General features: G+C 37.3%; 1 pseudogene; it reads left to right on the top strand.

Annotated features, from left to right (window-relative positions):
- The first annotated feature begins 578 nt into the window (after positions 1–578).
- LOC119526386 lies at positions 579–24,888 on the top strand (annotated as a pseudogene).
- Positions 24,889–25,534: the final 646 nt, after the last annotated feature.

Raw genomic sequence — 25,534 nt, 5'->3', positions numbered from 1 at the left:
AGATATATGATTTATATAAATAACAATTACATGTGGTCCACCCCAATAGTAGTTGTGTTTTATAAGTGTTATGGCAATGCTCTTTGCTTCAGCATGACAACTTTATTAGTTATCTATTGCTGTGTAATAGATTACCCCAAAATTGTGTGGCTTAGGGCAATGAACATTTATTATGTCACAGTTTCTATGGGTCAAGTATTCAAAATTGGCTTAGCTGAGTGGTTTTGGTTCAGAGTCTGTCAGGAGGTTGCAGTCGAGGTATCAGCCAGGGCTGCAGTTATCTAAAGGTTTGAGTGAGGCTGGAGGTTTCTCTTCCAAAATGACTCACTCTCGTGCCTGACAGATGAGTGTTGGTTCTTGGCAAGAGGTTTTTCTTCTTTGCCATGAGGGCCTCTCCATGGGGCTCTCTGACTGCTCTCACAATACAGACTTTGGCTTCCCCCGGAGCAAGAGATCTGAGAGAGATAAAAAAAAAAAAAAAAGCTGCAGTGCCCTTTAAGACCTACTCTTGTAAGTCGGGCACCATCATTTCTACCATATTCTGTTGTTTAGAAGCAAGTCATTAAGTCAGGCACACAATGAAGAAGAGGTAAGTTAGGTCCTTCTTTTTGAAGAGAGGAGTACCAAATACTTTCTGGATCCAGTTTAAACCCACAACAGCCATGGTTACGCCCCATGCAAACCTATGTGATTGAAGCTCATACAGTTTAAGTATTTTTACACGCTGGTGCTCTCTTTCTTTGACTATCTATCTCCTCTTCATCCTTGACTCTTCCTGCAGAGACTTCATTCTTCTCTTTTTCCCAGTGTTTCTTCTAGATGGGAGCATCTGAAATGTTGCGGTCTTCATTATTTGCAGTTCCAGAGGCCTATGAAACAATCACAAATTGAACCTTCAAGGTTAGAAGGTAAATGTTTTACTGGAGTGAGGCAAGGGATTTATTCTTATCCCATTTATTTTAAACAGTATTTGAAAAGATCTACCACAACAATTTCTAAAGAGAGAACCTCGCTTTTATGGGCCAGAGTGAATTGTGGTTTCAGCTTAGTCACAAACTAGCCGTTAAGCATTGGGTAAGAGAAGCTCAAGCTCTCTAGACCTCAGTGTTCCTTATCTGTACAATGGGAACAATATGTACAATTTATTTAATAGTAAAAATACTGTATGATTATGATTAATTGTGATGTGTGGAACTAAATGGACTTAGAATAAGAGTGCAAAATTTAGTTGTCTGTTTTGTTTTGTTTTTTTCCTCCCTTCTGTTTGGTGCAGTTTTACAGAGCAGTGACAAAATACTTTATATTTTCCCTTTCCCCTCCCCCCACTTAAAAAAAAATGTCCGGACCTAGTCCAGAAAATTCTCCAGCAAACAAATCAGGCACTGAGTTTATTTAGTCAAAGTGACCATTGAAGAAGTTTGGGGTGTACCAGAGATAGTCACAGTATTTTCTATTGTTTTATGTGACATAATATAGAACAGGGAGGCCATGGGATCTGCTAAACTTGAATTCTTGGAAGCTGTAACCAGAGCAAATAAGCTTTTAAACCTGAAGTTCCAATTTTAGGTATTAACATAAAGCAAACTTTGTGTTTTGTTTCTTCATAGATTTTACACTTTTCTAGAGTATGTTTGTGAATATTTTTATATAATTGAGGTCATACAAGAAACATTTTTAATAATACTGAAGAACTTAAGATAGGTCTCACATGCCATCTAACCTCACTCCCCAGGAAGTCTTTTTAAAGTGTTAATTTGCCAATTTCATATTCTCTTATTGATTAAACTTACAGAGAGGCATCTAGAGAAATAATTAGTGTGATTCCATATATTCGTAAAGGAGTAATAATATAAGAAGATATGTGTATTTTCGTTTTTGCTAATATCCAGCTTTGTCTGTAGACAAAAGCAAAGTCTGATATGTATCATATCATAGAGAAAGCCACTAATCTCCGAGGCATTTTAGCAAGAGTTTATGTCATACCAGGAAATGGTCCTGTCCTAATCTGTTTTTGCCAATGATAGAATAGTTTCTGGGTTATTTTCCTCTCCCCCTCCAGGGGGAAAAAAAAGGCAAAGCAACAACATATGCCATCTCTATTATACTATGATATTGACCCTAATTTAAATTCTGGCTTTAGATCATGCTAGTAACAGACAACAAATTTCTATTTATTACTTACTCTTTGACAGGTACCTGTCTAGTAACACAGATATAGAACAAAATAAGAAATAGGCTTTGCTCCCAAGGAGCTAAGAATCTAGAATAAAGAAATCCTAATCAAAAAGCAATGAAACAATGAAAGAGGAGTCAAATAAGTTTGGGACATCTTACCTCTGGAGAAGGTAAAACAACAAAGAGAAAAAAAAAAGTATTTTAGTCTTTTTCTAACTGGAGAAAAATACTGAAAAAACTTTTAGTTACTTCCTCTTTATGAATTTTATGGCATTGCCATTATTGATTTCTGGCATGTCTGATTCTTGCCTTTGGCTATACCAACTATCACTAGGTCTGCTGAACTGCTGGAGGAAGGGAGAATTGGTAGGACAACCAATATTCTGCTCATTTCTTCAACGACGTACAGTGCTATTGAGTGGCATTTCAGGTATACTTAGAAACACACAGTCCCCCCACCCCACCCCTTTTCTTTTTCTTTTTTCTTTTGTTTTTTTTTTTTTGCCATCTCTTTCCTGATTAATCCTTTGCATTCCTTAAAAAGCAACTATTGTACAAAGGAACTTTATTAGTGGTAAGACAGTGAAGGTGATTGTCATTATCTCCACCAAAACTACCAAAATCACACTCAAGTTTTAAATTTTTTTAATCTTTTTTTATGGAAGTATAGTTTATATACACAAAAGCATGCACATCATAAGTATACTGTTCAATGGATTTTCTAAAAGAACCACCAGTGAGTCCAGAAGTAGATGATTATCAGTATCCCAAGCAATCCCCACAGAGCTCTCCCCCAGTCATTATCCCCTTATAATAATAATCAAAGATTGATTGTACCCATTTTTTATTTCTATTGTAGCATGTACTCTTTTGTATCTGGCTTCTTTTGTACAATATTATGTTAGAATCATTCATCAGTATTGTTGCTTATTAACAGTGGTTCCTTTTTTCTCAATGCTAAGGAGTTTCCATGATGTGAACACACCAAAATGTATTTATCCACTCTACATTGAGGGAAAGTTTGGGGTTATTATAAATAATATAGCATGAGTTATATATTACATGTTTTTTTGTGCTCATCTGTTGAGGGTAATGTATCTTGTGTTTCTCCCTGTACTTTCATCTGTTTTGCACTCTGTGCTGTCATCTGGATATTTTCTGTTGACCTATCTTGCAGTCCCATCTATCACATTATTAATTTTACTTATTGTATTTTTTTAATTCAAAAATTTCAATTATATCCTTTTCTTGTCTTCTGTTAAACTTTTTCATCTGGTAATCTATTTGCTTAAAGTTATTGGTCATCATTATTTTAAAATTTCATCTGATAACTCTAGTGTTTGCATCACGTGTAGATATGCTAGTATTGCCTGTTTTTTTCTCCTTATTTCTTAATAGCACTAACAATTTTGGTTTTACTGTCAGTCTTGTATATGGAAAAATTCAGAGATTATTTTCCCTATCCTCTGGCAAGCCACAAAGAGGTTTATCACCTGAATCCAATCAGGTCTTGAGCTGACTAGAGGCTAATTTTCAGATTCCGTTTAACTTTGGTTTCCCCCCTCCGATGGTGTAGCCCTCCATGCGTCCCAATTAGAGCCTGAAGTGTTTACTTGTGTCATTCCTCTTTGGAAGCCCTGAAGTGCACTTTCGGTTGCCCTGGCACTGTAGGACTGCGGAAAACTCCATGCTACTCTTCAACCACTTTTGGCTTCTTTTCACACACTTTCTGATTGGATCTTTTGCCCCTTGCCCTGTGTAGCTTAATCAAATAATGCCCCATGGGACAAATGGTATCGTGTGCCAGTCTCACTTTGGTGTACCTCATTTGTCATTGGATCTGGGTCATTCAAGTCCTAACTGCGTTGGCAATCCAGAATTCCATTTTTCATTTGTTTATTTGTTTCCCCAAAACCTATGAGATTTTCAGAAGCTCTTCTCTATTTTAGATCTCTTAGCAGCCTCTCTACTCAGCTTAGTAGCCTCTTGGCATATGTTAAGAATCAGCATACTCTCTGAGGAGAAGACCAATATGCATAAAATTGGTCTCACCTCAATAAGCTTAATCTTCTTTCCAGGGTCTGGGCCTTCAAGATTGGCTGCTTTAGCAGCTCACATGCTTTCAAATTCATTGTTTAATATTTTAAACAATTTTATTATTATCAGCAAGAATATTTGTCTCCTATAAGATACTGCAGCATAGCTAAAATGGAAGTCTCAGGTTTGAATTTTTATTTATCCTATTTTTAAAATAAAAACTTAAATGATAGTAAGACAAAATTATTGCCAGCCTTTATGACAGTGAATTTGAGCAAATGAATTGTCTTCATCAATGAATTTTAAGAAATTTTAATAAAACAAACAAGATGTTATTTCCCTGACCAGAACCTAAATAGGTCAAAAGAGGCCAACAATGCTAAAGCTAAATGCTTAAAAAAATGGACATTATAGCACTTTCAAATTTTCTGTTTTCACAAGTTCGCACTTTTAATAAGTCAAAGGTAGAAATTTTCTTTGTTGAACATGTGATATACAGTGCTTTTCACAATTATTTGACCTTATTTTTCCCATACTGTAGAGATTTTTATCTGTTTATGTGTTTATTTTATGTTTGTGTTCATGGTTGTCTACTTTAAGATGCATATACTCAGATATTAACATGCATATGCATGTACATTCATTGTAGAAAATTAGAAGAATGGAATGTTCTTGTTGACACCAGTGGGTTTATGTGTGATGCTATTCATTAGAGAAATTGGGAAATGAATTCAATGTACAGTCCTGATTACAGATTCTGTCATGCACATTATAGATCTGACCCAGTCGGGAAACATTAGGGTAACTTAACTAAAAGCCACAGATTGTTCTTTACTAACTTAAGGCTCCTCATTTTTCTCAGCCCAGAAACAAGAAGAGGTGAATTAGGTCCCTCCTTTTAAAGAAAGAAGTATCAAAAACTTAGCTTTGAAATGTCAATGTGCTTTATTTACTTGCTATATGTACATTAAACTTATTTTCCAAATAAAAGGCAACTTTAGGGGTTATGTTAGGTGTTTGGGGATATTTTCAACTCATTCTGGTCAGTAACTAAATTCTACTTAAAGTCTGAGTACTATAAATTATCAATTTTAGCAAGTCCATTGAGGTAGAAGTGTATTACTCAATAAGGAGGACCTAGAAAATTGAAAGGTTCTGTTTTTACTGCTGAAACTCTAAATATTTGCAAAATTCACTCCAGAGAGGCAGATCCCAAAGGAAGAAAAAAGGGAAATGAATACTTGTTGAAAATCCCTCTACCATCCTTCCATCAAACATTTGAGAGTTGCTGGAAACATTTTGCTCCTTTATCCCTACATACTTTCCCCAAAACAAGGACATGATCTTAGCAAAGAACAGGTATGAAAATCAGGAAATATAACAGTTTTACAATATCACCAATTCCACAGTTTGTATTCAAATTTTGTCATTTACTCCAAGGATCCTACATGGGATCATGAACTGCATTTAGTTGACATGTATCTTTAATCTTTAACATGAAACAGTTTTTCTGCCTTTCTTGTCTTTCTTGTCGTGACATTTTTTTAAGTTTACAGGACAATTATTCTGAAGAACATTCCTCGGTTTGTATTTCTGACATTATAGTTTTAAAATGTATCTGTTCCCATCATTACTTTCTGTATGCCCACATAGATTATGTTTAAGTCATGTATCTATCTTTTTCATTTCTCTTTCTTCACCATCAGTACAGTGAGTTGGAATATAGTTGGTGCTCAATAATTGACTGTTGAGTAAAGGATGTTTATATGTGTTCCACACTTTATGCATATTACTTCATTTATAATCCTTGCTACAACTTTGAAATCTAATTATTCCTAAACTCATTTGGCAGATAAGGAAATTTAGGATCAGAATCGACCAATCGCCAAAGCTACACAAGTTATTAAATTGCAGATCTGAGATTAGAAGCCAAATCTCTCTAGGCCATAAATCGGTTTTCTTTTTTTGAGACCATGCTTACTCTCTTTGAGTATGTATTTTGCCATATTTTGTCCATAGTACTTCCCAGATTCTACGGTCAACTTTGGAATTGAGTAAGAGAAACCTAAGCACTGACATTATTTTTATCTGCTAAATACATGTACATATGCATCTTCCTAAATTCAGTCATTTCTAAGGATGTTTCACAGCCTCATATTTCTAGTCTCCAAATACAATCTATCACAAGAATAGAGTTCACCTGTGAGCATAAAACAAGGTATTGTGTTGCTTCAAAATCTTTGAAATTAGAGGACCTTCTCATTTTTTAAAGGACCAACTATAGCCTAAGAACTTAAGGATTCTCTCAAGCAAATACTTACGAAGAGCCCCAGGGATTTTTTTTTTTTTTTTTTTTTTTTTGCATTTGTGAAACATTTTTACTTTTACTTTGTTGCACATACAATGATGCCAATTCCAGTTTTTAGTGAATGAAGGAGACACAAAGAGATATGAAATTACATTTCGTATTTAAAAGTGTTTAAACTCACTAACTTTGCTTTGTCTTTATTCTGGCTGATGATATTTGGCTCCTTCTTTGCTCAAGATTATAAATTGATTTTGAGGCCAAGTGGACTATCATACAAAATTGAATTAGAAGGGTTAAATAGTGATGTTGATGATAACTAGCATTCACTGACAATTTACTACATTCTAGGCACTGCTCTGAACACTATATCTACATTTAATAAAGTATGGTTTGTTTATTTAAAATCTTTCAGGTAATATTTTGTCTTTCTGTATTAATTCTTTCATGATATTTTGTACCCAGGATAATTTATAATGTAAAATAACATTAATATTAATAGCCATTCTAAAATTGCTCTGAGTTTGTCATTGTGCTTCTGCTCTGCATTTGTTCTTTTATTTTGATCAGCATCATTGCCAGAACCATCATTTTGATTTGTATTTTGTTGCTTTTAATGTATATCTCTGGAATCCTTGGCATAAATACACCATCCATCCTGTTAGGTAAGCCAGTAATCCAGGGTTCATTCTCTATCCTTGCTGCTCCTCTCCACCCCCTCCACGCCCAGCGCCCAGTCAATCCTTTACCTATTGACCTTACCTCAGAAATCACTGTCTGTTTCTCTTCACCTTCATCTCCAGGATTCTAGTCAAAAACATCATCATTTCTTCCCAGCCATAGCCTCAAACATTTTCTGTTTGCTTCTACTACATCTCTCTTATGCTCCAAAATCTGTTACCACCCTTCAGTGAGAAGGATCTTTGAAAGACACTGGGGTGATCATGTCTCACCCTTGCTTTACATTCTCTAGCTTCTTCTTATTATTCTTAGACCAAGACTCAATAACTAACCCAGCCTACAAAACCCTTCATGATCTCCTGACAGCATACCTCCCCACCCATAAGCCTCTCCTTGGATATGCCTCTCTCCCTCTTACTCTATTCTCTTTAGTCACATCAATCTTCTCTCAGTTTTTCACAGGCTCTTTGGTCCTCTCCATCTCGGGGTTCTTCATGTGCTCCTACTTCTTTCAGGATCACTCTCATCCAGTCTACCACTCTCTTCCATTAATGATTTGTTTGTATCCTTCAAAAATCATGCCTTCTCTGAATCCCTAAACAATGTCAGAACCCCCTATTATAAGCAATCATATCACTATTTCTATATTGAAGTATTTGTCACAATTTTAATCTAATACTTAACTGGTTAGTTACTGAATATTTGACTATCACCCTAGAATTAAAGGATGACAGGGGGAGAGTCTTTTAAACCACTATATCCACAAAGCTGGCACATAGAAGGTGTTTAAAATATATTGAATGAATGAATGAATAACAGTTTGGATAGATGGAAGGCTGGTTAACTGGATGAATGGATGAATGGATAGATAGATGAATGGGTAGAAAGAAAAATAGTTGGGTAATTGGGTAAATAAATTTAAAGTGAATGTACATGTGAGAGATTTCATTCTATAAACATATGAACATACTTGGACTGTAAAAGATAACCTAAATATTTATTGCTTTTGCTATTCAACAGTAAGTCAATGAGCTCTTTTTAACCTATTTATTCAAGTTATTTTACTGCAGAAATATAACTTTCTAAACTTTGTGACAGTAACTTGAGCATTGTTTTATTTCACTGTTTTCATTTTTACATAGCTTATATTCCAGTGTAAGGAAAAGTTACTTTCTTTTACTATCACAAGCTTTGACTTTGCATACTGCACTGAATTAGGGGTAGGTTCTCTTGTTGTTTGGTTTTGATAATTACCAATGAACCAAAGGCTGCAATCCATTCATTTATAAAATACTAAGGAATCAGTTATCCATAAACCTGAATATAACAAAATAATGAAATCAAGTATGTAGACCTACTTTGGAAATTTTAAATTTCTATACAAATGAAAGGCATTGTCATTAATGTGCAAAATAAACTCAATTAATTTACCATTGTTATTTGTTCTAAGAAAATTCTTTCCTGTCTTGCTATCATTTGTTTCATTGCAAATGAACCAATTCTGCAGTACTTAAGATTTATAATTAAACTGGCTTCTTCTTAAAAAAGGATTTTGGCAAGATACCTGTTATGAAACAAAAAAGAGAAGAGAAAAAGATTAGCTTAAAATTTTGTGAAATCAATTGTTCTTCAAATGCAACATGAAATTGGCCAAATTTAGGATGGAAAAAAAATTATCCCTTAAATAAGTTCCTGTTCATTCATTCACCCTTTCATTCATTTAATAAACATATATACCCTCTTACATGCCAGGTACTTTTCTTCTATAGGCTATTAAAGCAGAAGTGAATAGAGAGAGAAGGCTCCTGCCCTTGAGGAGCTCATGCCCACCCTGTGCAGGTCACTTCCTCTCTCTGAGACTATTCCTCGATCTGGCCCTGGGGTCATGGGAAGCCACCTTCCTCAATCCCTCCTGTTCCAGGCTCCCCAGATAGCCACAGTGTGCCCAAAGCTCCATGTTCCTGTGCCCAGTGAGGGGCCAGCCCCCATCCTGTATGGGAGGAGGTCAGGTGGTGGCAGGGATCCCTGCATTAGCTGGGCTTCCACTAGGTGGGCTTCTGAGGACTTCATTTCCTGAACTAGGGTCAGGGCAAGAACCTCAGTGGAAATGGGAGATGGTTGTTTTCAGTATTCTGAAAATATCAAATTGAAATTAACATGCCAGTTGCCTGCCTTCTCAGCTGAAGGGGAACGAGAGGAAACAAGGCAATTAGATTTTGACTTTTTCATCAGAAACACTGACATTTTGCACATTTATGAATTATTTTTGCTTATAATTTTGACCTGACAAATCTTGAAGGAACAATTATTTCCTTAACTGCATTCAACTTGTACATTTGTTTTTATTTTGTAATTTGTCCTGCTCCTTGAAGTATGTTTTTCCTGGAGACACTAAGATTCTTTCTGATTTGGTGATTTAAATATATTATTGAATGAAAGAAAGCAAGGGATTCTCAAATTTCTGTAGACTAGATTTCTGAGCTGAAAATTATGTTATTCATGACTCTCTGAAGGCAAAGGTGTTTATGTAACTGACTATTGGTTGCAAAATCCCTTTAAAAGTAACTTTATCAACATAGAATAAAAAAACAACAAATACCAGAAGCCTACAGTTTATATTGCAATCCCAGTAGGGTGTTACGTTGTGAAGTTGCATTATGAAATCTCAAGGTTTTAAAAGGAGAACATTAATGGTTTGTACATTTTCTCCCTAGAGGTTCATTTATCTTCAATTGTTTCTTTTCTTGGAAAAAATAATATTCTGCACATACATGGTCTGTATTAAGAAATTCTCTGATTGCTAACCGCAAGCTATCCTTCTTAGGCTTAATATTTATTTGAATTTTTATTTCAATTGGGAAACTTTCTGCAGTAATTTGGGAAAAATAGGAGATAGAATTATTATATAATTTGGCAACAAAATCTAGTTCTACCCTGGGATTGTATTGCAGGCAAAGATACCCATTTTCATTAATTGGGAGTAATTGTTTTATTTTTTATTAAGCATGTTTAGTTACTTGTCAGTAGCATGTAAAATAATGCTGACAGCAACAAAATAAGAGGTCCCATTTATTAATTATATACCACATACTCAGTGAGGTAGCATTATTTAAACATTATTTCATTTAGTTCTCACAGCAATTCTATGGGGAAGTGTGCTAGTTTGGATATATTATGTCCTGCCCAAAGCTATATTCTTTGATGCAGTCTTGTGGGAGCAGATGTATTAGTGTTGATTAGATTGGAATTGTTTGAGTGTTTCCATGGAGATATGACTCAGTCAACTGTGAGCTGAATGTTTGATTGGATAATTTCCATGGAGGTGTTACCTCACCCATTCAAGGTGGGTGTTAATTGGATCACTGGAGTCATATAAAGGAATTCACAGACAGAAGGACCTCAGAGCAACTGAGAGTGACATTTTGAAAAGGAGCTGCAGATAAGAGAGGACAAAATGCTCCAAGAGCAACATTTTGGACTAAATAAACTCCCTTTATAAAAGCCAATCCATTTCTGGTGTTCTGCAAAACAGCAGCATTAGCAAACCGGAATAGGAAGCGTTGTTATTCTCATTTTAGAGATGAAGGTACTGAGCTTTTTGTTTTGTTTTGTTTTCTTTTTTCAAATTTTTATTGTGATAATATATACAACACAAAATGTCCCATTTAAACTACTTTCACATGTACAATTCGGGGATATTAATTCCAGTCATAGTATTGTGTTATCAACACTACCACCAACCAAAATTTTTCATCGCTCCAAACAGAAACTTTGGCTCATTAAGCAATTACTCTCCAATCCTCACCCCCAGCACCTGATAACCTGTAATCTACTTTCTGTCTCTATGTGTCTGCTTATTCTAGATATTTCATATAAGTGAAATCATACACTATTTGTCTTTTATGTCTGGCTTATTTCACTCAACATGATGCCTTCAAGATCCATCCATGTTGTAATGTGTATCAGAATTTCATTCCTTTTATGGCTGAATAATATTCTATTGCATGTTGTGTTGGTTTGCTAAAGCTGCTGGAATGCAATGTACCAGAAATGGGTTGGCTTTTACAATGGGGATTTATTAACTTACAAGTTTACAGCTCTGAGGCCATGAAAAATGTCCAAATCAAGGCATCAGTGGGACAATACCTGGACTCTGAAGGCCAGCTACTGGCGAGCTCAGGCTCCTCTACCACATGGGAAAGCCTATGACAGTGTCTGCTGGTCCTTCTCTCCCAGGTTTCATTGCTTTCAGCTTCTGGCTGTTCTGTCTCTCAGCTTCCCTGGGTGCTTTTCTGAATTTCATCTCTTAGGCTCTCTGTGACATTTTCTATTTTCTTCATGTCCTTTATCTTCTTATAAAGGATTCCAGTAAAAAGATTAAGACCCACCTTGAATGAGGTGGGTCACATCTCAACTGAAATATCCTAATCAAAAGGTCCCACTTACAATAGGTCTGCACCCACAGGAATGGATTAAAAGTACATGATATTTTCTGGGGTACATAGCTTCAAAATACTATATGTATATCTATGTGTATATGTATATGTGTATGTATACGGTATGTATATATACACAATATTTTGTTTATACATTCGTCTTTTGATGGACACTTGAGTTGCTTCTACATTTTGGCTATTGTGAATAATGCTACTATGAACATTAGTATAAAAAAATATCTGTTTGAATTCCTAGTTTCAGTACTTTGGAGTATATACTTAGAAGTGGAATTTCTGGGTTATATGGTAATTATGTGTTTAGCTTTCTGAAGAACCATCACTGTTTCCACAAAAGCCTCACCATGTTACATTCCCTCCAACAATGTACAAGAATTCCTATTTCTCCACATCTTTACCAATACTTTTTATTTTCCATTTTTAAAATAAATTAATAGTGGGTGGGAAGTGGTTGCTCATTGTGATTTTGATTTGCATTCCCTAATGATGTTTAGCATCTCTGCATGTACTTATTGGCCATTTGCCTATCTTCTTTAGAGAAATGTCTTAATTTTTGCCCATTTTTAATTGGGTTGGTTGTTATTGAGTTATAAGAGGTGGTTTTTTTTGTGTATTCTGGATATTAAATAATTATCAGATATATTATTTCCAAATATTTCCTCCTATTCTGTTGGTTGTCTTTTCATTTTCTTGATAATGTCCTCTGATGCACACAGTTTTTAAATTTTTATTAAATTTGATTTATCATTTTTTTTTTTCCTTTTGCTGCTTATGCTTTTGGTGCTATATCTGAGAGTCCATTGCCTAATACAAAATCCTGACGATTTTCTCCTATGCTTTCATCTAGGAGTTCCATAGTTTTAGTTCTTAAATTTAGGGCATTGATCCATTTTGAGTTATTTTTATATATGGTGTGAATTAGGGGTCCAATTTTGTCATTTTACATATGGATATCCATTTTTCCTAGCACTATTTGTGAAGGGACTGATCTTTTTCCATTGTGAGGTCTTGGCATCGTTGTTGAAAATCAGTTTGTCCGTAAATGTGTAGGTTTTTCTCAGGACTTTCAATTCTATTCCATTGATCTATTCGTGTATCCTTATGTCAGTACTGCACGTTTTGATTAATGTAGCTTACTAGTAACTTTTGAAATCAGGAAGTGTGAGTCCTCCAACTTTGTTCTCTTTCAAGATGATTTGGCTCTTCAGGGCCACTTGCTATTCCATATGAATTTGATGATTGGCTTTTCCATTTCTACCAAAGAGGCTGCCAGAGTTTTTATCAGGATTATTTAAATTGTTTTAAGTAGTAAATTTCCAGTCCATGAGCACAGGATGTATTTCTATTTATTTAGGTCTTCTTTCATGTCTTTCATCCATATTTTGTAGTTTTCTGTGTACAAGTCTTTTACATCCTTGGTTAAAGTACTCCTAAATATTTTACTCTTTTAGTTGCTATTACAAATGGGTTTATTTCCTTGATTTCCTTTTCAGATTACTCATTGCTCATGTATAGAAACACAACTGATATTTGTGTGTTGATCTCACACTCGGCACCTTTGCAGAATTTGCATGTTAACTCTGGTAGGTTTCTTGTATATTTTGGGGATTTTCTATGCATACTATCATATCATCTGTACACAGATATAGTTTTACGTCTTCCTTTCCAATTTGAATGTCTTCTATTGCTTTACTTGCCTAATTACTCTGGCTAGAATTTCCAGTACCATATTAAATAGCAATGGTGAAAGCAGGTATTCTAGTCTTGTTCACAGGGGGAAAGCTTTCAGCCTTTCCGCATTTAGTATGATGTTAACTGTGGATTTTTCATATCCATGCCCTTATCATGTTGAGAAAATCTCTTTTTGTGCCTAGTTTTCCAAGTGTTTATATCAAGAAAAGGTGTTGGATTTTTGTAAAATGCCTTTCCTGTATCAATTGGCATGATCATGTATTGTTGCTGTTTTCCTTCATTCCATTAATGTGGCATATTACATTGATTGTTTTTCTTAGGTTGAATCACCCTTGCATTCTTGGAATAAATCCCACTTGGTCTTGGTGTCTAATTCCTTTAATGTGCTGTTGGATTCAGTTTGCTAGTATTTTGTTGAGGGTTTTTTGCATGTATATTCAGCAGGGATATTGGTCTGTAATTTTCTTTTCTTGTGATATCTTTGTCTGGTTTGGGGAACAGAGTAATTCTGGCCTCTTAATGTGAGTTAGGAAGTGTGCCCTTCTCTTCAATTCTTTGGACAAGTTTGAGAAGGGTTGGTTTTAATTGTTTTTCAAGTGTTTGGTAAAATTCACCAGAGAAGCTGTCAAGTACTGGCATTTTCTTTGTTTAGAGGTTTTTGATTCCCAATTCAATGTCTTTACTCGTTATTGGTCTGTTGAGATTTTCTGTTTCTTCTTGAATCAGTTTAGGTAATTTGTGTGTTTCCAGGAACTTGTCCATTTCATCTAGGTTATCTAATTTGTTGATGTACAATTGTTCATGGTATCCTCTTATAATCCATTTTATTTCTGTTAGGCTGATAGCAACATCCCCACTTTCAGTTCTGATTTTAGTTATTTGTGTCTTATCTCTTTTTTTCTTTGTCAGTCTATCTAAAGATTTTTCAATTATATTGATCTTTTCAAAGAACCGGCTTTCTGATTTACTAATTCTTTCTATTGTGTTTCTGTTTTCTGTTTCAGTTATCTTTCTTATAATCTTTATTATTTTCTTCCTTCTGCTTACTTGAGTTTAATTTGGTCTTCTTTTCCTGATTCTTCCAGATGCAAAATTAGGTTACTGATTTACAATCTTTCTTTTTTAATGTAAGCATTTAGAGCTGTAAATGTCCCTCTGAGTACTGTATTCTTATTTGTCTTAAGATGTTTTCTAATTTTCTTTGTGATTTCTTTTTTTGACCCTTTGGTTGTTTAAGAGTGTATTGTTAATTTGCACATATTTGTGAATTTTCCAGATTTCCTTCTTTTACTGATTTCTAGTTTGATTCCATTTTTGTCAGAGAAGATACCTGATATAATTTCAATATTTTTAAAAAATTTTTTGGATTTTGATTTGTGACCTAATGTAAGGTCTGTCCTGGGGAATGACACATATGCACTAAAGAAGACTGTGTATTTTGCTGTACTTTTCGTTATGATCAACTCACCCAATGATTTTGCAAATTATTTGTACAAGCCTATATTCTATAGTAAAAAAATATGTAACATGGTATACATGATTTAGTTACATTAATTTTTACAACCACAAAGGGGACAAGATTTTTAGAGAGGAGAGAGATAAGCCTGCATATGTCCATTCCAATGAATTATAACAAATTTATATTAAAAACAATTTATAAAAAAGGGACATCTCCTTTGCTACCTTGCACCCACCATGTCCTTTTTGTTGTGTGTGAGTGTGTGTGTGTGTGTGTAGTAACACTGGGGCACACCAGGGGTGATCTTGATAATCAGGGAGCTGATTTAGATTGAGCTATTTTATCAATTACTGTCTGCTAACTGCATCTCAAAGTTGGTGGTAAAATAGTACATTGAATGGAACCAGTGGATCTACTACAGATTGAAACATTTACCAGTTGATGGTGGGAAGAAACACTCTGTGGTCTGAAGAATGGAGAATTGAAGGGGAAGAAACCAAAGTGAAATGTTAGACTGATGGACTAAATGCATTATCACACTGAAGAAGCTAATCAGTGGGGTTAAAATACATGTACAAGAAAATGGGATGGAATAAGGGATGGCCAGATGGTGATATTCAGTGGTAGAAGGCTGAAAAGAAAGCCTGAAGTAATTTCCCCAAGCCACGCAGCACACCTTTGCAGCAATATTTTATGTGTCTCCTTTGTGAGCTCAAGGGGTTGGGAAAGTGTGATTTTACTTTTAAGACTCCAAATAGGATTACAACATGGTGTTTTTTCCCTCTAGAGGAATGCTCTCCTCTTGCAGACTTTGAGGAAAGCTCTTATAACCCCTAAGGACTCCATTGTTCATAAAGCGGGAAAATTCATGAAGATTAGTAATGGAGCAAGACCTGGGGCCCTTGAATCAGGAAGCAATAAACTTGTCATGGGATCATTATAAAAACAAAGTCTGAAATAGAAGTGGAATTTTCAGGAAAAGTATAGTCTGCCAACTCTAATTACTGAATTAGGCCACTTGCAGGGTAAGGACAACCTTAATGCAAGAAGCAATTACAGCACGAAGGCTAAGAATACAGAATATCTACAGATAATAAACCTCAAGTCAAGGTTAAATTGGATGGCAAGGCAGCCTGCAGCTCACAAAATAAAATTACAGATTACTTTGTGCTTAAAACATATTTTCATTGAAGGTCTGGGATTTCCCCCCTACAGCCCTGCGTTCCTCTTTTTGAAAGCCGGTTTATTTCCTGATCATTGTGAAACCACGTTTAGCATAAAGCTTCCTCAAATGACCAGAATTGTGAATCACTCTACCACAGTATATGTATACCCCAAATCTGAAGGCCCATTCATCACTGTGAACAGGTTTCTCTGACATATGGACTGCTTTAAATATGTCACTGTTGGCCAGGAACTCCCTCCTAAGTTTTGAAAAGTTAAATATAATGGAAAGTATTTCATTTTCCTAGGCCTACTTCTTCATTGTTGACTCCCTTTCAAATGTTTGCTATTATATCACTATAGAGGGTCAATGCTTTTTCTCTGTTCCCCACCCAGACTTGACCATTTCCAAACATTTTTCCATCTCCTTTTTATTATTATAGTAAAATTAAGCAGCAAGAAAGAATATCACATTTGTAAAACAAACCTCAAATGATCAGATTGTAAATAACCAATCTCACATCCTAGAGTAAAAAATTGAACCAACTTTATAATAGTACAGAAGAAGTTGTTCCCCCAACTATTCATTATTAGGAAATTAAATAAATTGGATCAGCTTTCATTTGGGTCTATAGCTATTTATATTTACTCTAAATAAAACAGTTTCGTAATGCCCAGTTGTATGGTAACATTTGATAATTGTATGACATTTTTCAAGTCAAGGAAAGAACAATGAGCCTTTAATAAGTTAGTAAGTTAAGCTTGATCACCCAAGGGTACCTCAGTGTTTTAATAATCTTATTTTGAAAATATTATTCTACCTTGGTATGCTTGGTATTCTCCATTTACCCAGCACAGATACTCTCTACCCTTCTGTCCTAGTTTGCTAATGCTGCTGGAATGCAAAACACCAGAGATGAAATGACTTTTATAAAAGGGGTTTATTTGGTTACACAGTTACAGTCTTAAGGCCATAAAGTGTCCAAGGTAACACATCAGCAATCCTTCACTAGAGGATAGCCAATGGTGTCTGGAAAACCTCTGTTAGCTGGGAAGGCACGTGGCTGGTGTCTGCTCCAAAGTTCTGGTTTCAAAATGGCTTTCTCCCAGGACGTTCCTTTCTAGGCTGCAGTTCCTCAAAAATGTCACTCTTAATTGCACTTGGGATATTTGTCCCCTCTCAGCTTCTCCAGAGCAAGAGTCTGCTTTCAACGGCTGTCTTCAAACTGTCTCTCATCTGCAGCTCCTGTGCTTTCTTCAAAGTGTCCCTCTTGGCTGTAGCTCATCTTCAAAAGTTCACTCTCAGCTGCACTGAGTTCCTTCTGCTTATGTCAGCTCATTTATATGGCTCCACTGATCAAGACCCACCCTGAATGGATGTGGCCGTGCCTCCATGGGAATATCTCATCAGAATCATCACCCACAGCTGGGTGGGGCACATTCCAAGCAAATCTAATCAGCATCAAAACGTCTGCCCCACAAGACTACATCAAAGATAATGGCATTTGGGGGACACAATACATTCAAACTGGCACACCTTCCCACCCTGCTTTCTGCCCTGAGAGGCTGACCTGCTTGGATTCTGTCATTTGGACTTCCTTGCCCATTGGTCTTCTGGGAGAGCTGGGCCAATGTGGAGCCCAGTAGAGAGAGTTTGGCATATTTATTCCCCTGCCTCTCCATGTGGTGTCATTGTGGGCTGGCTGTGTCCATGACTGATGGTCGCAGGCAGCCTTCTTCACACAGCCCTCTCTCTCTGGGTTCCAGCAATCACTCCTTTCTCTCATTTCTTCAGGTCTTCAAAAAGTCTGGCCCTGTGTCCCTACTTTTGCTCCCAGAATGTTGATAAGGGTAAGCATGAACAGTCCATCCCCAGAAAGAGCAATCCTCCAATTAACCAATCGCAAACAGGGTCCAGAGAATGGAAAACATTTCTTGACTTTTTCCATGAGATTACTTTCATACATAGATGGCATCAGGTGGATTTCAGGATCCCTTTTCATTCTTGTCTGCTTCTCTCTTTCCTTTTCTTAACCTCTGTCCTAACCCCAGGATCCTCTCCTTTCAGTTTGTGCCTCATCTGGTCAAGTAGGGATTCTTGCCCCTAGGATGGCAATTGTGAGATCTCCTGATCCTCCAATTCAATTGACCTGAGCTCCAGCATTTAGAGAGGCATGGCTGCTGTGCAAGAGCTTAGAAAACGTAGAGCTGCCTCTCCAGCAGACCCAGAGAACAAAACAGAGATTAACAGATGATTCTCGGACCTTAAAGTTAGTTCTACTAGGTTTCAGACTTGCTTAGGACATGTGACCCCTGTTTTCCTTCCAATTCCTACCCTCTGGAATGGGAGTGTCTCTCCTATGGCTGTCTTACCATTGTATTTTGGAAGCAGATAGCTTGTTTTATAGGTTTTACAGGTGCCCAGATGAGAGGAACTCTGCCATGGGGCAGACCATGCCCATAATTGACTTTGATGAGATTTTTGATTTAGAGTTGTTCTAAAACGGCTTAAGGCTTTGGGGATGTTGTGATGGAATGGATGTATTTTGCATGTGGGAAGAACTCCATTTTGGGCTCCAGAGAGCAGACTGTTGGGAATTGAATCACATCCCCTCCCAAAATGCATGTTCAGGTCTTAACCATTGGTCCTGTGGGTGTCAATCCATTTTTAAAAAGGATCTTTAAAGATGTTACTAGTTAAAGTGTGGCCACACTTAATGTGGAGGAACCTTAATCCAATATGGCTGAAGTCCTTATAAGCAAAGGAAATTGGACTTGGAAGAAACAGCTGTGGGGAAGAGCCAGAAGCTGGAAGTCAGCGGAACCTAGAAGAGAAAGGAGAGGGCTCACCATATGATAGAAAAGCCAAGAACCCAAGAAGTGCCAGAAGGCCAGAACACTACCAACCCTGGGAGGAAGGAAGTCTTTGGAACTGTGAGCCATTAAATTCCTGATATTTAAGCCAGTTCATTATGTAGTATTTGTCATAGCAGGCTGAAAAACTAAGACACTTGCTTTAGGCCCTTAGTTCTCATTATAGATTGAAAGAAAGTTGAACAAGAGGATGGAAATTGAATATAGCTAAATTGAAGAGTTCTGAAGCCAGCATGTATATTGAAATATTATGGGGTGTAAGAGTGAAAAATACAAGAAAATATTCAAAGAAAAATATTCCATATAGCACTTAAATGTTACTGCATATGTGCAGCAACAAATTAAGAAGACCTAAATCTCTTAAACCCATTTTTTCTGGTTTTCTAATGCTGCCAAACACCAGAAACAGATTGGCTTTTATAAAAGGGGGTTTATTTGGTTACACAATTAAGTCTTAAAACCATAAAGTGTCCAAAGTAACACATCAACAATCAGGTACCTTCACTGGAGGAAGGCCAATGGCGTCTGGAAAACCTCTGTTAGCTGAGAAGGCACGTGGCTGGCATCTGCTTGGAGTTCTGGTTTCAAAATGGCCTTCTCCCAGGATGTTCCTCCCTAGGCTTCAGCTCCTCAAAAATATCACTCTTAGTTGCTCTTGGGGTGTTTGTCTCCTCTTAGCTTCCCCAGAGCAAAAGTCTGCTATCAAAGGCCATCTCCAAAACGTCTCTGTAAGCTGAAGCTCCTCTCTCAGCTCCTGTGCGTTCTTCAAAGTGTCCTTCTTGGCTGTAGCAAGCTTGCTCCTTCTGTCTGAGCTTACATAGTGCTCCAGCAGACTAAGCAAGGCTCACGCTGAATGGGCAGAGCCACACCTCCATGGACACTATCCAATCAGAGTTATCACCCACAGTTGCGTGGGTTGCATCTCCATGGAAACACTCAAAGAATTTCAGTCTAATCAATACTAATACATCTGCCCACACAAGATTGCATCAAAGATAATGGCATTTTGGGGGACATAATACATTCAAACTGACACACCCATCTTTTGTAAAATTGCTGTAATATTTTGCTTGAGCCCTGGCAATCTGCTATGTAACCGACTATGAACTACTGCACATTTCACTTTAATTTATCTATGATAGATAAGCACTAATAGCAGAGCATATCATTTTAATAAATGGCATACTTCATCATCTCCTTTAATCAGTTTCTCCCACCCCTCATATTATCAGCACCGCTGATGAGGAAAAAAATGAAATGTCTCATCTTTACCTTGTAGTCTGTCCACCATCTAGTAGCTTATCAAAGCCCTGATGTCTGTGTTTTGGCCTGGTTGTTACTTGCCTTTGATTTCAACAAATCAAGAAAAAAATATATGAAGCTTAAATTAATTGTCTAATAATTCCTGTTATCATGAACATTTGTGTTAATTGATTTTTTAATGGGCCCATTCAAGTAAAAGTTTCGGTTCAAGTTTGACTTTTTAGTTATAACTACTCAGTGCTAGGCCATAAATTCAAATGTTTAAACAACAACAAACATTAAAGCCATATGTATACAGAGAATTCTTGAGGAATGCCAGTTGCCTTTGAATATTATTATTGTTGTTGTTGTTTTTGTTTTACCAAAAACAACAAAACATTATTAACAATTGTTTTTCCCCTGGAGTATTGTACATGGATTTTTTTGTTTGCTTGTTTGTTTGTTTTTATGTAATGGATTATACTTTAATGAAAAAATAACCTGTTTTCATTATAGTCATGCTGACAGATATTATGGGTTTATTTATATGTCAGTAAATGAAAGGGAAAGATAAATATTAAAACATCTACTGCAAAATGTTGGATTGGCACATGTTGCCAGAAATATACTTAATACACATGCTAGAAGGATTTCCCTTAGTGTTAGGAATGGTCTAAATTTGTTCACTATCACTAATATTTAAACTTATTCTGAAAGTTCTAATAAATTTAATTAGAAGAGAGAAAATAAAAAGTATAAATGTTAGAATGAAGGAACACAAATTTGAAGATATGTTTAACAAAGCACTACTAAGAACATTACAAATTCAATGAAGTGATTGACTGTAAAACAAATATTGAAAAATCATTGTTTTTCTCATATACCACCTCCAAATAGGCTTGATTATATTTTAGGGTAGTAGGGTCACTTCCTAGTCCTAGTGGAGACCTTTCTTCTAGGAAGTTCATAAAATTCCACCAGATTTTCTGAGTTTTCCGAGATCTGACCCTATTGGCAGGAGTGTAGATATCCCATCTTTAGTTGTCTCTATAAATATACCATCCTAGTCACTGCAAAGAAACTGAGGCACAGAGAGATTTGTTTACACAAAAACAAATGAAAAGACTGTGATTTGAAATTTGTTTTTTTGATGATATAACTCATGCCTTTACTACTTTCTAATTGGTGGGAAGTGCTTATCTTGTAATTAAACAAACTAAATGCCAATATGACTTTTTACCTTAAGAAATTTAGCAATAATTTAAGAATATCCTTCCTTGTTCTACATTTGCAATCAACTCATATTTGTCTATGATATCATAAGTGTGGTTTAGAAAAGAAGATTGGAAAGGGTCTCAGTTTAAAACAGTTCTCTGGCAATGTTGTTCTGCAAACTGTATGTGCCTTCATTTTGAATGTGTGTGTGTGTGTGGACATGTGTGCATGAAAGTGTGTTTTTATTACTGTAATTAGAGTCTCCTGCACTTATTTCCTCTTATTTCCAAATACTGCAGAAGTATCTTTGTACAAGCCTAAGTAAGTTGCTCTGTCAGTCCCCATATTCATTTAGTTACATGAACTTTAAAAAAAAAATGCTATGTATTCCTTGGATGTTTAGAAAATGCAGGCTTTTGGTCAAGTAAAAAATATGAGTTAATGTCATTTTTCTGGAACCTCTATTAAATTATTTGAAAATAGTCTCTAACAACTAAAGCTGTTTCATATATTGTGTTTTGCCACTTGTCAAAAGTTTTTTAAAAGTTTTACTTGGAGATAACTATTTAGTCTTACTGAAGTTGTATTTATTCAGAGGATTTCAAGTAAATCATGGTGAATATAGTCATAAAAGATGAGCTAAAGGATAACGATGTAACGAACAATCAGGAGGGAACTCAAACAGCCAGTCAATTCCACTTTTTTCCCAGATGTTTTACTGCCACCCCCAAAATAAATAGTTACCCACTGAGCTTGATGTGACTTTAGAGAGAAGAAAAACAAAGTATATTCTGATCCTTGAGTTTGCAAGTTCTGCTGTCTGAAATGTGTGTTTCCCACATGACCTTTACAAATGTTTTATTACATTCCATTAGACAGAGGCAGGGAATGTAAGGAGACATCTGAGGAAAATCTGGACAGCAGAGGAGATAATATTGTGGAGTATTCAGGTTTGATAATTGAGGTAGTTTATAAGCCAATAAAGAACAAAAGTTAACAAATAAAGAAGTCAGCCACCTGTAAACTTGATTTTGTGCTTGCTGAGCTCACTGAGGAGAAAGGAAGAGAAAGTGTTTAAGACATTTTGGGAAACCGCTCTGAAAGTCTTAGAAATGAGCTCATAGATCATCAAAATAGCTAATGTAACTACCTTCAGTATCTAGACTTCTTTGCTTTGAGTTTAGTTTATCTGTGAAAATGCAAGCTCGTGGATATGTTTAGTTTCAGAACTTCTTTGAAAGCATCTTAAAAGATAAAAGCATGTTCATTTCATTCTGCTATAAAATAAAAGTTTGATACCAGTGCTTAAGAATTTGTTTATAATGATATTAATCAACATTTATTGATTGCTTTATGCCAAACTCTTAGGAACTTCATTTTAATTACTTCTTGTAATCATCACAACCACTCTCGGAGTTAGGGTCTACAGCTGTTTTAAAGATAAGAAAATTGAGTTCCAGGGAAATTCCAAGACCAGCGGCCAATAAATAGCATAACTAGGATTTGAACCCAGCCCAATTGACCTTGCAGCCTGAGTTCATTTTTCTTTTCCCATATTTCAACAATTCTTTAATCAGGTTACCGCCCTCAGGCTGGAAGGGGCACGGTCCTAGAAGCCCGGCCTCCGGGGCTCCCTTAGGCTGGGCACTGCCTAACGCAGACCACGCGACGGAAGCCCCCTGGCGGCCAACCGAGCCGCTCCGAACTCAGCGTGGGGAGGTCGAGCACAGCATAGCTCCGGTCCTAGGGCCCGCGGGGACATGCACTGTGCTCGCCAACTCCTTTGGTGCTAGGGACTGTGCTGCAGGGAGGGATGCTGTACCCCTGGGAGAACCCTTCGCGAGAGCCGCAAGGAGCTCCGCGGCTTCCGGAACTTGCGAACAGGCTTAGCCTGCGTTAGGGCTTCCAGCGGCTGTAGTATGGGAGGCTGCTGTGGGAGCTGGGCCCCACCCTGGACTTACCAGCGCCATCCAGCTTCAGCGATGTACCCAAGACCTGGGCACAAGACAAGCGCTGAGGATTAGCAGCTCCCGCTACCATGCCACTGTGTGGATGAACCCATTCACATGGCAAAACACGAGGCGGGCACCTCCCCTATGAGGCAGATGTCAGCAAGCTGGTCCAGACTGGCCTGCGCTTGGCCTGCTGCATCTTCATAACCTTCAACAGCACGATCGCCCCCACCCCCACCCCCACCCTGGTTACCAGGCACTATCCTTTGTAAGACCGGTACCTCCACATACCCAGGACTTTGCACAGATCACAAACTTTGACTTCTTCAACTGGAGGGACTGCATTGGCCAGCCTTCCTCTACACTATACCCACCACCAGTTTTGATGACATCACCATTACTACCGTCATGGACCAGGACACTGTATTGGTGAATTACCAGACTTTCTTCCAGGGCAGTACTGCCTTGAAGTGTGTCTTCTGGGTGAGGAGAGCAAAGTCTGGCCCAGGGGATGGTGGTACTGGGTCAGTTGCAGGTGCCCACTGCTCACCTCTGGTGGCTGTACCTGATGCATGAACATTGATGGCAAACACAGCAGCTAGGCCTGTGTCTTATTTCTTCTGGCTCCCAGGAGAAGCAACTGTCACAGAGAGCCAGTTCCTCATCAACGGAAAACCTTTCTATTTCTGTGGGGTCAATAAGCACGAGGATGCAGACATCAGAGGGAAGGGCTTTACTGGCCCTTGCTGGTAAAGGACTTCAACCTGCTGGCATGGTGCCAATGCTTTCTTCACCAGCCACTACACTTAGGAGGAGGAGGTGCTGCAGCTGTGTAACCATAATTGGATGGTGGTCATTGACTGGAGTCCTGGTGCAAGCATCTTGCTGTCTGAGAGGTATGGCAACCTGTCTTTCTTTGTGCTACCACCTGGAGGTGATGAATTTGCTGATATGCAGGGACAAGTCTCTCCTGGCTGTTATGATATGGTCTGTGACCAAATAGTCTACTTCCTACCTGAAATCCACTGGTTACTATTTCAAGACAGTGATTGCCTCCACGGAAGCCTTGGACCCCTCCCAGCAGGGACCAGTGTGACCAACTCCAACTATGTAGCAGACCTGGGGGCCACATATGTTGCATGATCTTTATGACTTATACTACTCATGGTATCATGACTACAGGTACATAGAGGTGATTCAACTGCAGCTTGCCACCCAGTTTGAGAACTGGTATAGGACCTAACAGAAACCAATTATTCAGAGAAACTACAGAGCAGAAACTATTTCAGGGTTTCACCAAGATTCACCTCTTATGTTCAAGGAAGAGTAACAGAAAAATCTGCTACGGCAGTGTCATTTGGTTCTCAATCAAAAACACCAAGAATATGTGGTTGGAGAGCTCTGCCAATTTTATGATCCCCTGGGGAATAAAATGGTGGTCTTCACTCCCCAGAGACAACCAAAAGTACAGCATTCCTTTTTGGAGGGAGCTACTGGAAAATTGTCAGTGTAACTATGTATCACCCTTCAGCAAGAAGTATGGGGTTTGGGAAACAGGCTATTTACTTCTTAAAGCAAGCACTACCTTTTTACTGCAGGATCAGTGGTCAACGTCGCTGTCAGTCCCCTCCTCCCTGAGTAAGGGGCAGCTCTCACAGCAGACAGAGCAAGTGCATCCTGGATTGTGCTTGTCAGGCCCTAGAAACTTTCTGGCCTGGATTTTGAGGTAATCTGCTAGAAGGGAAATAAGAGATGAAAATAAAGGTTTTTCTAGTATGAGGGAAAAAAATAGCATAATGTCTTAGAATTAAGGAAAAGGGAAGTTAGAGAAAACAAAAACCTTCAGATCTTGGGACTGGGGGTAGGTGAGCTGCCAGGTAAGGGAACATAGATCAGTGAAAAAGCTCACTGATATTTTGTTCAGGCAGGAATGTTGGAATTTTTAAGCCCTGGCAGAGGACCAAGCTTCATCATGGTTATACTACGCAAGGATGGAAAACTAGCCTCTGGATCTGGAGGAATGAGACCATTGCTCCATGAACCAAGGCCTTAGTTCTTTTTGATACTTCTTAGGCAAGTGCTGCAGAAATGGAAAGTTTTCTTTTTATAGGGGCTAAACAAAAGCGTATAAACTTGAGTAGAAAAACAAAACCAAACTGCGTTTAAGCCAAGAATTTAGAAAAGGGATTATATACACAAAACAAATGAAAACTTTGGAGAGTTTTTAAAAATATATAATAAAAGTAAGACCAGAATGAAGATCCTGTAGTTGCAACCAGAGCCT

This window comes from Choloepus didactylus, chromosome 1 (assembly GCF_015220235.1).
Source record: "Choloepus didactylus isolate mChoDid1 chromosome 1, mChoDid1.pri, whole genome shotgun sequence".
NCBI classification, from domain to species: Eukaryota; Metazoa; Chordata; class Mammalia; order Pilosa; family Megalonychidae; genus Choloepus; species Choloepus didactylus.
The sequence above is the reverse complement of the archived record's forward strand: the minus strand, read 5'-3'. Positions and strand labels throughout refer to the sequence as shown.